Raw genomic sequence first — 13,036 nt, 5'->3', positions numbered from 1 at the left:
TCGCTTCTCATTACATGAAGTGTGTTTGGTCCTCAAATGTGGTTCACTTTTGAGAGTGATGTTGTTCACTTGCGTCCAGCATGAAAATGCAGAAAAACTAGCGAAACAACAAAATAGTAATGCCGTTCACTTCGATATATGATGCGGTGCACTTGCCCCCGTCTCTCTGGTCCACTCTTGTTTATTAAAAGTGTTATAAAAGACAATAAAAACTCACAAAAACTTGTCTGAGAAAAGTTTACGTCCGACAAAAGAAATCATGAAGTTCACTTGACCGTTTGCTGCAGTACGGTTTTTAGTCTAAAGGTGTGCGGTTTTCTGTCTGATGCAGTACTTACGACGATTTTGGTGTCGCGAAAAAACAGAGTGTCCGCATTTCCTTAAAATGAAAATTGCTCTTAAACCGTAAGGAATTGGAGAGAGTGTTCTACATGAAAAAGTTGCGCCTCATCGATATTTCCAACGACGTATAATTTGAATCATTTCGACCAGCGGTTTGTAAAAAAACGCGAAAAAAGGCCGCTGCCTGTCGTCGTCAGCCGCATGATTTTCAGAATGAACTAAAAACCGTAAGGAATCTCAAAAGCATTTCAACATATGAATGTTGCGCCTCGTACGTAGATATCCAACGGCGTATCATACGCCTCATTTCAACAAACGGTTCAAAAACTGGAGCAAAAACAGTACTGAAAATTGCAAAAATTTCAAAAAAACCCGAATTCCGCGATTTAGTAAATTAAAACTGCTCTTAAACCGTAACAAATTAGAGAAAATAATAGATATGAAAAATATGCGCCTCGACGATATCTTTCCAACGGTGTATCATTTGCTTCATTCCGACGAGCGGTTTAGAAAAAAACATGCAAAAAACGCTCCTTGCCATTCATTGTGAGCCGCACCGTTTTTGAAAGCTGCTCTTAAACTATGATGAATCTCGAAAAGTGTTCAACATGGCGAAGTTGCGTCTAATCCATAGCTTCTCAACGGTATATTACACGCGTCGTTCCGACAAACGGTTAAAAAATTAGAGCAAAAAAGGTATCGAAAAAACACCGCGTGCAGTTTTTCCGACACGAAGTTCACTAGTCTCTGTATTGCAGTACCTTTGCTATTGATAGTGCAATGCCCTCGCGTTGAGCGTGTAGTGCGGAAGTGTTGTCAGAATAGTTATTCTGCTAATATTAGCAGAATAGACCAGCTGTATATATATAGGGAAAATACATCCTACCACCCAGGGATAGTTACCCCACATTTCTTATATACTACCATATGATATTCTGTATACTATTTTATCATTATAAATATGTTCATATATTATATATAAGATAATCCAAAGTGGATAACATGAAAAAATTGCAAGTTGGCCCATGATTTTTATTATATTTGTGAAATACGTATATATTTGTACGTAAAATGAGGCATACTAAAAATACGATGCATACTACCTAAAAAGTTATATATATATATATACTACATAAACATTCTTATATACTACATACTACACGCACATACTCTCCGAATTGATAGATACTACATACAATAATATTCTGTTACCCCCCGGCCCTATATAGGCGCGACGCGCCTACACAGTAGAATCCCCCCGAGCCAGCCCGAACCCAACCTGCCTTCTTCCGCCGGAGGCAGCCGCCGCGGGCGATCGAGCGACGGCGGCAACCGGAGCGAGGGAGCCCGCGGCGCCGTGACTGGCCGGCGACGGATCCACCGCCGCCATCCCCTTCCTCACCGGGATACTTCACCGGGGCCGTGATCCGCGCCAGCCGCCTGCTCCCTCACCGGGCTCCTTCGCCAGGGCTGTGATCCGCGCCAGCCGCCTCCCTCGCTCGTCGGGGCTCCTTCGCTGGGCCCGTGATCTGCGCCTCCTGTCTCCCTCCCTCGCCGGGGCTCCTTCGCCGGGCCCGTGATCCGCGCCTCCTATCTTCCTCCCTCGCCGGGGCTCCTTCGTCGGGGTCGTGATCCCCGCCAGCAGTTGCCTCCCCGGACCTCATCGCCGGACATCCACCACAAGCAGGAGCGCCGTCGTCTCCCCAAGCTTCTTGCCTGCATCAATGGCGCCGCCTCCCAAGAACATGACAGTACACCGCCCAAGAGAGGAGGAAGAAGAAGTCAGATCCAAGAACATGCCACTAGAGGTGATGTCTGCTTCCCACACTAATTTTCCTCAAAAATTGAATCTGTTCAAAAAATGTTTTCATGTCCGGGTTTGCCTGAAGAAAAATACCACGTTTGTGTTCAGTTCATCAGTCCTGCAATGAAGAAGATTTAGTTTAAAAATTGCACACACTATGATCTGCCTACATGTTACACTATCAGATTCATCAGTACTACATGTGTACTGCATCAGTGACACATGTTCCTATGATGCAGAAGCAGATAGTACATTGCAAAAATGCTTGCATCAGTTCATTACACCCCTGCCACTTGATGCACAGTTTGGATGTCGAGGTTACTGTCAGTACCTCTAATATGCTAGCTTCAGTCAAGCCAAAAAACATAAACTTATGCATCAGTCCAAGTAGCTACTAGGCTTTATATAAGGTTTAAATACCACTGCAAGTTGTATGATGTTATTTCTACTAGTGCATGCCGTGTAGTTGAGTCAGTTCGAACTAGTAAAAGAATGTTGTTGAAAAAAAATACAATTGTTACACAGTAAGTTCAATGATACATAAACTAGGAGTACTTCTAGTGTAGTTGCATAAGCCATAGATGAAAAAAAGAGAGAAGACATGCATCAGTTATATATATATATATATATATATATATATATATATATATATATGCATATCCATACATATTTGAAGTTCAATGTTCAGTTTGCAAGCAGTGCACCAAATGTTTATGCATCAGTTATAGGGAAAAGGATAAAAAACTTTCCATAACACATGAAGTTCAATGTTCAGTTTACAAGCAGTGCTAAAAATCAGTACATCGGTATATCAATGCTGAACATGTATGTTCATCAGTTCGACTGAAAACTAAACCAGATACGAAATAGAGAACAAAGTTTAGTAACGGCCAGCGATGCAAGTTCAACTTGTACATTGCCTTCAGTGCATGACATGTTACCCATAGCATGTATACGAGAAAAATGCAGAAAAGATTAATCCCAAAACTGTTGAATGTCATTGCAGAAACATGCAAGGCGGCACACACAGCGAGGGTTTGATGAGCCAAGCAGATATGGGGCACCGCCTGGTTGGGTAACACCAGAAATAGCACCAGGATATTTCAACAATATAGGCAGATTTCAAGCTACACCAGAATCATCAGAAGCACAGACAGGTTCTTCTATGCAGCAAACACCAATATCTGGGAATACAAGCTTTGCCACTGCTGGGTTGCAACAAGGTCAACAATTTCCCAACGACACATGTTTTCCTTCCCTAGCGCATGTAGAAAGGCAAGGACACACAGGCTTCCACCAGTCGCTCCGTCAACATCAATCATCCGTGCTGCAAAAGCGGTTGCGACGGGAAGACCAGGCCAAAGAGACAAAAAATTGGTCACTCTAGCAGGGTGCAAAGTACAAGATATGAGCCATATAGATAGGAGCAACCTCACAACGAATCTGAGGGGAGACGGCCGTACAATGAGAGACGGAGAGCTTCGTCAACATTGCTCCCTCCAAGAGATGCATTGCTGCATGTGCCAAGGGTGACACCACCCGCGCCCATACACCAGGGTGAACAGCAAACACCGGAGGCAGCACAGAGCTATACACATGTAAGTATCCATTCACTAAAAAACATACAAGAACAGTCCATACCATGGTACTGTGACCACCCCATCCTAACATTTCATAACTGCGTTTTTGTTTGCTCACTGTTGCGTGCAGCAACCTAACATTGAAGCTTATGTTCTGCCAAGGCTAGAGATGCGCTTTGAAACTTTCAAAGAAGCAAGGGACTTCTACAACGTCTATGCAAAGCACGCGGGTTTTGCTGTCAGGGAAGGCTCCAAGGTTGAGACCAGAGTCTACCTTTATTGCACGTGCCATGGAGTCTACGAATCGAAGGTGTCATAAGCAAATAGACAGCGGAACAAGATGGCAGCCAGGACTAACCACGGGGCTAAAATGAGGCTGAAGAGGGAAAAGGATGGAACACTTGTCGTAAAAGAGATAGTCTCGGAACACAACCACAGGCAACAGCTCACCCCCAAATGCTCGTCTTCTTGCACTCCCACAAAAACTTTGACAAAACAATCTTGGAGTACGTCAAGTACCTGCAGTTCAAAGGCATTGAAAACGCGCAAATCATGAGCATACTGGGTGGCGATGACCCCGGTAGCTACTTCCTCGAAATGAATGCCAAAGACCTGATTAACCTATAAGTACAAACTTGCTCTCCTCCCATAAACCCCCTCCGTCTTTTTTCCTCTGTCAGTACACACATATTATGCAACGCATGACCTGACGCCAGTTCAACATGCTTTTTTGAATGACCGTTCACTTTTAAATATGCAGCAAAGCAAAGAATTCAAGGATGGATGATGTGGACGATGTCCTAAAGACTGTCAACTTCTTTAGGGAGATGAAAGCTATAAACAGAGAATTCTTCTGTGACATGCAACTTGATGAGTCCGACAGAGTTAAGAACATATTCTGGGCGAACACAAGCTGCCGAGGGGCGTATCAGGACTTCGGTGACTGCGTAACGTTTGACACCACATATAAGAACAACAAGTACCATATGCCACTTGAGGTGTTTGTGGGTACTAACAACCACTTACAGACTACATTCTTTGGTTTTACCCTGATAAGAGATGAGGATGCAGATTCATTCAGAAGGTTGTTCGAGACATTTTAAGGTGCATGAGAGGGAAGGCTCCTACATGCATCCTCACAGGTACAACTGCCAAAACCACCCCCAACCACCACCCCCCCCCCCAAAAAAAGGAAAATAACACAGTAAAAATGTTGTGTTAGTTCTATTGGTATATATGCACTACCATCTGCTAACCACTCCACGTCTCTTTTCTCATTACCATACCAGTGCCCGACAATGGCTTTGGCGATCCCAGATGCTTTCAATAACACAATACACAAGCTGTGCCGCTGGCACATTATGAAGAAGTACAGGGAACACCTCGCATACCTGTACAACCTGCACGAAGACTTTAAGGATGAATTCACATCAATCCTCAACTGGCCCCTCATGCCAACTGAGTTTGAGGCTGCCTGGAAAAGACTCATGGATAAGTACAACCTCCATGATGATGCCAGGATGGTGGGCATGTGGAACGAGCGTGAGAGATGGATATCAGCCTACTTCAAAGAAATTTTCTGCGCCAAAATGACATCCACACAACGAAGTGAGAGCATGAACTATGTGCTCAAGAAGAACTTCGTAAGTGAGAGACAAAACCCACACCGGTTTGTCAGCCAGGTAAACTCCTGCGTCAAAACCAGGAGGCAGACAAAGAACCAGGAGACAATGGGTAACCGGGTATAGCTCTATCACCTGTCGTAAGACAAAATAACACGCTTACTAAAGTAAAACTTTATTAGTTAGACAAGTTTTTGCTGTGAGAAAACTAATAATTTGGTCATCATTCTTGCATGGGCAGAAGGAACAAAACACGCTGACCTTTTATGGGTTTGACACCCAGATGGCAAAGCTTTACTCATGAGCTGTGTACGGCGAGATCAGAAAAAGGCTAAAACTAAGCACACTCTTCACGGCGACAGAGACGGAAGAGCCCACAAAGTACCTCGTGCGCTACAACAACCCACAAAAACTGTCTGCGTGGTCTCAGCACGCGTTGCAGGTGGTTGCAGACCCCGTGGGAGAAATATATGCCTGTGAGTGCAAGCTATGGGACCACACATGTGAGGACTAAAAAAAGATGTTACATACTGTACTACTTATTTTTTGCAAAGTTTTTGTTCGAAAGAAATGACAAAACACATGCACCTCTTCAAAAAAATACAAGTATTTTCTGCATGCATGTCCTGTGCATGATGCAGACAATTAAGTCTGCCAGCGTTCCAGAGAAATACATCCTCAGGAGATACACCAAACGCCCGAACATCCAGCTAACATTCAACAGAAATGACTTGAGGACAGTAGCATCAAACAAGCCATCCCAATACTGCATTGAAAGCTCACTGCTGACGCTGAACATGAGGGTGCATAGAAAAAGCTTGAGAAGCCAAGAGCAAATGGCGAGGTCACGGGTCGTCATGGACAAAACTTGAACAAGAACTCGACGCCATGCATTCTGCTAAAAACGGAGGTGTCGCGAACAATGAAGCCATTGAGCAGGATATTACTACAATGTTATCCGAGATGAACTATCTGGGAGCTATTGACCCATTCGAGAACGAGGAAGATGAGCGACAGCAACCAGAGCTTGCACATGTGCACACTCAAGAGCAGCAACATGCTCACATGCAAGATCATGAGTTTGATGGTGCTGTAGGCGAACGACATGACAACAGGACATCCTACAAGTAGCAGCAGGAAAGGGTGATTAAACCACCCATATTATCAAACACAAAGGGGAGGAAGAGTAAGACGCAAGCAGCGAAAGCAGCAGCCAAAAAGCCGCCATGCCCCATCAGGCGCGTGGAATTTGGCCCGGACGGCAAACCTCTCGGGATAAGGGCATGCGGATTCTGCAACGTCGTGACCAACCATAATTACCGCACATGCCCACTCCGCACAGATGCCACTGTCAACAAGCAAAAGCTGCAGAAGCAGATTGGAGCCTCCTAGGTTTCTACCAATGGAGATGACACACGTAACAGCTACACTTGCCGCAATTGTGGGGGAACTGACGGACATAATGCCCGCACGTGCAAAGTGGGCAAGGAGGTCAGTGGCGCTGAACAGAAACAGGGCAAAGTCCAGAGTTCCAAAAAATCAAAAGAAGAGGATGAAGAAGAAGAGTTTGATGAGAATGACGACCAATTACACGAAGACAATGAAGATGACAGTGTTGGGGACGAGGAAACTGAAACTGACGATGAAGCTGCCAAGGCTCAAGCAGGAAAGGGCGCCGGCAAGGGACAACATTCGGGGCCAGTTAGGAGGAGCTCAAGACTGAAGAATCCATAGTGGTTATGCTGCTGCGTCAATTGAAAAAATAAGCTTGTACTCTCATTTGCCTCGGTACACAATGAGGAAACATATCAGAAACACTATCGTTACCAAAACTTATTTAGCTTTATCATCGACTTCTTGATCAATACTATAGTTAAGATATAATTTGTGATTTGTGCCCGCTGGACAAGTGACATTATTATGTAAACCATTTGATAATCCTTTTGAATGCAGTCACAAATACATTTCAAAAAATTATCTGGATTTATGTAACGCCAACACTACTGTCGACCAGTAACTCAGCAAAAATATGCTAAGGAAAATTTAAACTCTTAGAGTACATCAGTACTGATAATTCTCACTCGTCAGTACAAGGCATAGTAACCAAACACACCCGTGAACACCTCAAAAAACATCGTTTCAAAAACAAGCTATGTCTGCTTCTGCCGGTCCTAGTTCAGAAAGTCCATCAGTACATAAAAATAATTACCTCAAGCAAATGCAAAATATAATACACATGTACTGATGAAAAACTAATTTATCTGTAAAAAAATACTTTCAAAGATTATCTGGATATAAACAATCCTTTCAAAAAAACAAAAAATGTTTTAAGAAACATTAGCATGCCACACATAGTCCGACTGGTATTTGGTAAGTTCAATTACACTACAATCACCAGTCCAAGTACCCGCAGTAGAGGAGTACAAACCTCCACCATCACCAACCCTGACACGTGAAAGTGGGATAAGCAGCTGATAAGTACAGCTTGACAAGACGGATCAGTGCGACAGTAAAATGCCATCATCACCTACCCTGAGACGAGCAAGTGGGATAAGCAGCTAGTAAGTACAACTTGACAAGACTACTTAGTGCGACCAGATTAATACCCTGGCAAACAAATTTGCTTGGACGGCTGGTTCTTCCAGGCCACTGCCTGTGCCACCCACTGGACGGTTGCCACAAGGGGCTGCAAATGGTGACCCCACACCACGCCACCACCCACGCCCCCGACGAACCGCCTCCCACACATCCCCGTCGACGGACTTCAAAATACCCCATTCTCTTCCATCTCTGCCTCATTCCCAGAAACAACCATTGCCGCTTCCATCTCCACTGCAGACAAACAACAAACTTCTCTCTCCCAAGCCCACAGTCGCCGGAGGAGGGCGATGGCGGAGGAACCGTCCGCCAAGCGTCATCATGGCGAGACGTCGGACAAGAGCAGCAACCTCGTCGACGTTCACGTCCCCGGCGAGAAGCGCGAGTACACCAAAACCCTCACAAGGGTTGAGCTCCACGACAAGGAGACTGTCACATCCCTAGTTCTGGTATGCACTAGGCTAGCCCTTCATGTGTGCATCATGTTTAAATTTCTCAGGAACTTGAAATGGGGATGACAGAAACCCCAGCATCACTTAATCCAACTAGGGTTACTAAAATACTTTTTCAATGAATCTGAAATGCCCTTAAAAATGTTCACCATTTTTTTCTTGGTAGAACCACTGCCAAAATTGGTTCACATTTTTCCAGGACAACTTAGGGTCACTCGATTAAATCATACTCTATTTGCATTTGGGCATTTAAATGCTATAAAATATTTTAAATGTCCTAATAATCATAAACTAAAATGTTTACTGTTGGAAATATTCCAAACAGTGGGCATGAGCAGTTTCATGATTTTTGAGTTGGTTTTAGTATTTATAGAAAAGCCACAAAGATACAGAAGGAAATAGAAAACTGAAACAAAAAGATAAGAGAGAGAGAGAGAGAGGAAGGAAACGTACCTGGGCTTACCTCCTATGCAGCCCACCTGGCAGTCCAGCCACCTGGTGGCTCAGCCCACCCGCAGCAGCCAGTCATCGCCAACCTTCCGTTAGGAGGATGAGGGGCGCGTGCTCGCTGCGCGCGTCCATGCGCGAGGCCACCTCCTGCTTCTGCCGACGCAGGAGAGGGTCCAGGAGCCGCCACGCGCCACGCCGGTCCCTCTCGCCCGTCGCTCGTCCTTGTCCCCTCCTCTAGCCCCTCTCCCGAACGCGCCCGAGCACCTCCGTCGCCGCCGTCCACTGCCACCGCGGCCACCAGCCCTCCCTAGTCCACCCAGTGTGTTCAAGAGAACCGCCTCGGCTCCGTCTTCCTCCTCGCTGCTCCACGCAACCGGGGACGCACCACAGTGCCTGCATCGCCCTCTTCTTCGAGCTCGGCCGACCGAGATTGCCGCCGTTGTTCCGTCGTCACCAAGCCATCCCCGAGCCCACTGAGCTTCTCTTCGACCTCCAAGTGAGCTCCTTCGCCGCCAACTCCTATCCCCATGGCCTATAGCTCGCCGTAGAATCATTCCCTGCCGTGCCCGTGAGCTTCTTGCCGCCGTCCATGACGCAGCCGCGGCCACAGACGCTGCCGATCGCATACGAGCCCGCCAACGCGCTCAACACGTCCCCAGGAGACGAACGCGACCACCCCCACGTCCTGCCGTGCAGCCTAGCGTGTTTTCGCCGAGGCCCGAGCTCCGGCCGCCGCACTTGTGGTCGCCGGCGTTGATTTAGGCAGCCCCGCGATGCGCCACTTGCACCACCCGACGCGCCTCGCGCTGCTTCCGTAGAGCCCAGCCGCACGAGCTCTCGTCGCCGGAGATGGCCGGACGAGGAGCGCCACCGCGTCCAGCTTAGCACCGACGCCTAATCGCCGTTTAGCTGACGTGGCTAGTTTAGATTAGGTGCTAACTAACCCCCACAGCCGCTGACATGTGGGCCCAGCGCCCCGCTAATTTTTAGTTAGTGCTAAAACTAACTTCTTAACCCTGAGTCACTGACCAGTGGGACGCACTGCTCAGGTTTGACCCTAGCCGCCCAGTTGACCCGATGATATCACCATGACATAATGCTGATGCAATAAAGCATTTTCTGGATTTGGTTTATTTTAATAACCAGGAAATTCCAAAAAATGTTATAAACTTCAGAAAATCATAGAAAATAATCTGTAACTCAGTATGAAATAATTTATATATGAAAAATGATCAGAAAAATCCAATCTATCCATCTGTACTGGTTTCATGCATGTTTAAGCAACTTAACCTTGCTGTTTAGTGCAAACCATGATAAGGCACTATTTAAATTCATAAGTTGAGTTTGGGATTGAACCCTTGGTTCAAAATGACTCAAACCCAGCTGGTTGTAGTTGTATTAGCCCAACACACTCATTTTGCCATGTCATGATCATGCATCATATTGTGCATTGCATTGATTGTGTTTTCTCTCTGTTGCCGGTAATTGTCCCCTCTCAGTAAACGTGGTTCCGATGATGAGATTGATGACACCGATGAACAACTATATATCTTCAGAAGTGCTAGGCAAATAAAACCCCCTTATTCATTCCGATACAATCCCACTCTCTCGCTCCTACTCTCTTTTACTGCATTAGGACAACAACGATTCAACTGTTACATGTTGCGGTAGTTGAACCCCTTTTCCTCTGCATGACCTATCATTGCCACAGTAAATAGATGAAACCCACTAGCATGAGTAGGAATTGTTTGAGCCCTGATGCGCCTACTCATTCATGCTTGTTTGTCATGCCTGCTACTGCTTAGAGTTGAGTCAGGTCTGATTCATCGGGGATGAATTGGAATGGTGATGAACATGTCCTACTGTGTGTGAGCTAAGTGTGTGAACACGATTTGGTAAAGGTAGCGGTGAGAGGCCATGTAGGAGTACATGGTGGGTTGTCTCATTGAAGCCGTCCTCAGGAACTGAGTTCCGTGTTTGTGATCCATGAACAGCTACTACCACTCATTGGGATCCTTAATTGACCCTCTCGACTTATTAGCCGCCCTTGTCCGCTGTCCAGGAGTTGCAAGTAGTTTCTGGTGTTTGTAGTTGCTGGAGGCCGTGTGAAGTGCTGACCCGAGGGGTGGGCTGTGATGCGGATGTGGCCGGGTAGGCCGGCGCCCGTTTTGTGTTGCGGAACCCTGTACACATCGTTCGGGGCCGTATGTGGAAACCTCGGCCGGACTCCCTGCGGATGGAACCTGAATAGGCGATAAACCTGGACTAGGGACTTGTGTGGTTAGTCAGGTCGTGGCCGACACCCTCGCCAGGCTTCCGCTTGAAGGTTGCCAAGATACATGACGTGTACATGGCGGTAAGTGGCGAGAGCATGTGTGAAGAAGTACACCCCTGCAGGGTTAACATCATCTATTCGAATAGCCGCGTCCGCGGTAAAGGACCTCTGGGTTGCCTATACAGTTCATAGATAACTTGAAGTGGATACTCTAAAACTCGCAAGATAAGGGTGAGTGCTATGGATGGCCTTCTCGTAGGGAGACGAGAGCAGATCCATAGTGGTGTATTGATATGGTGAATATGTGGACTCGTGTGCGCAACCTCAAAAGAGTTACTTGTAGACGTAGTTCAGGATAGCCACTGTGTCAAAGCTGGCTTGCTGCAGTTAAACTCCACCACCCCCTTTGTTGATACTGATGCATATGTAGCTAGTTCTGATGTAAGTCTTGCTGGGTACATTTGTACTCACGTTTGCTTAATTTATGTTTTGCAGAGATACTTCAGTCTCGCTAGTAGTTCCGCACGAACTTCGACATTTAGCTTGTTACCTCAGCTACGATCTTGTGCCCTCGGCAGGGTCTTGTAGATAGTCAGGCTTCTCAGCCTTTTTCTTTTGTAGTTGTCTGTACTCAGACAAGATAAGCTTCCGCTTGTGCTATTGCTTGTATGACTTGAATGCTGGGTCATGAGACCCATGTTTGTAATATCTGGCTCTTCGGAGCCTAATGAATAAATACTTTGAGTCGTAGAGTTTTGTTGTGATGCCATGTTGTATTTACACATATCGAGCATATTGCGTGTATGATTGAAATGCTTGGTATGTGTGGGATCCGACAACCTAGTTGTCTATCCTTGGTAGCCTCTCTTATGGGGAAATGTAGTCTAGTGCTTCCACTGAGCCATGGTAGTCTGCTACAGCCCGGTTTACCGGAGTCTTGTTAGCCCAGTTGCTACTGCTCCGGAACACTTAGACTGGCTGGCATGTGTCCTACTTTGATCCCGTGTCTGTCCCTTCGGGGAAATGTCATGCGGTGTCTTTCGGAGTCCTGTTAGCCTGCTACAGCCCGGATTCCCGGAGTCCTGCTAGCCCAGTTGCTACAGCCCGAATTCACCCGCTGATGACCGACACGTTCGTTGCTGGGTCATGTATGCTTGTCCCTGTAAGTTAGTGCCACTTTGGGTTCACGACTAGTCATGTCGGCCCGGGTTCTCTGTCATATGGATGCTAGCGACACTATCATATACGTGAGCCAAAAGGCGCAAACGGTCCCGGGCCAAGTAAGGTGGCACCCGTGGGAATACCGTGCGTGAGGCCGCAAAGTGATATGATGTGTTACATGCTAGATCAATGTGGCTTAGGATCGGGGTCCTGACAAAATTCTCGAAAGCATTCCGTGATGCTACTTAGTAGTAGGTATTCTACTCCTGGGTTTTGAGCCCAAAATTCACCCTACTTACTTCATGTTGATAGTTTTTGCTAGTTCCTTTAGGATATTAGTAACCTTTGCGATAGTCCCCAAGGTTCGTGGTAAATCCTTCTTCCAATACCATGAACTACTTATGGCAGAAGTTCCTTGTTGAACCAAAATATCACAATAAGAGTTCTCTTGATGAGTTCTCCATTCTGCACTGTGAATCTGCCAGTCCTACCTTTCTGCATAGATTATTTGGAAGAACTATGTTGAACTTGTTTGACATACTAAATCTATGCATCTGCAACTCAGAAAACCATATGTTCCTTTGAGTTGTCTCTCTTTAGTTCTATTCTGACCTCTGTCTATCAATTGATAGTCAGGATTGGGTCAAAGCCATCCTATTCCGGAATGACTAGGAGAAACAAACTCCAATACCTCATCCATTTCCAGGATTGGGTCAAAGTAGTTGTGCTCCACAGATCAAAATGCCAATCTA

The sequence above is a fragment of the Aegilops tauschii genome, chromosome 5 (genome assembly GCF_002575655.3).
Source record: "Aegilops tauschii subsp. strangulata cultivar AL8/78 chromosome 5, Aet v6.0, whole genome shotgun sequence".
In the NCBI taxonomy this organism is placed as follows: Eukaryota; Viridiplantae; Streptophyta; class Magnoliopsida; order Poales; family Poaceae; genus Aegilops; species Aegilops tauschii.
Note: the sequence above shows the minus strand (reverse complement) of the source record.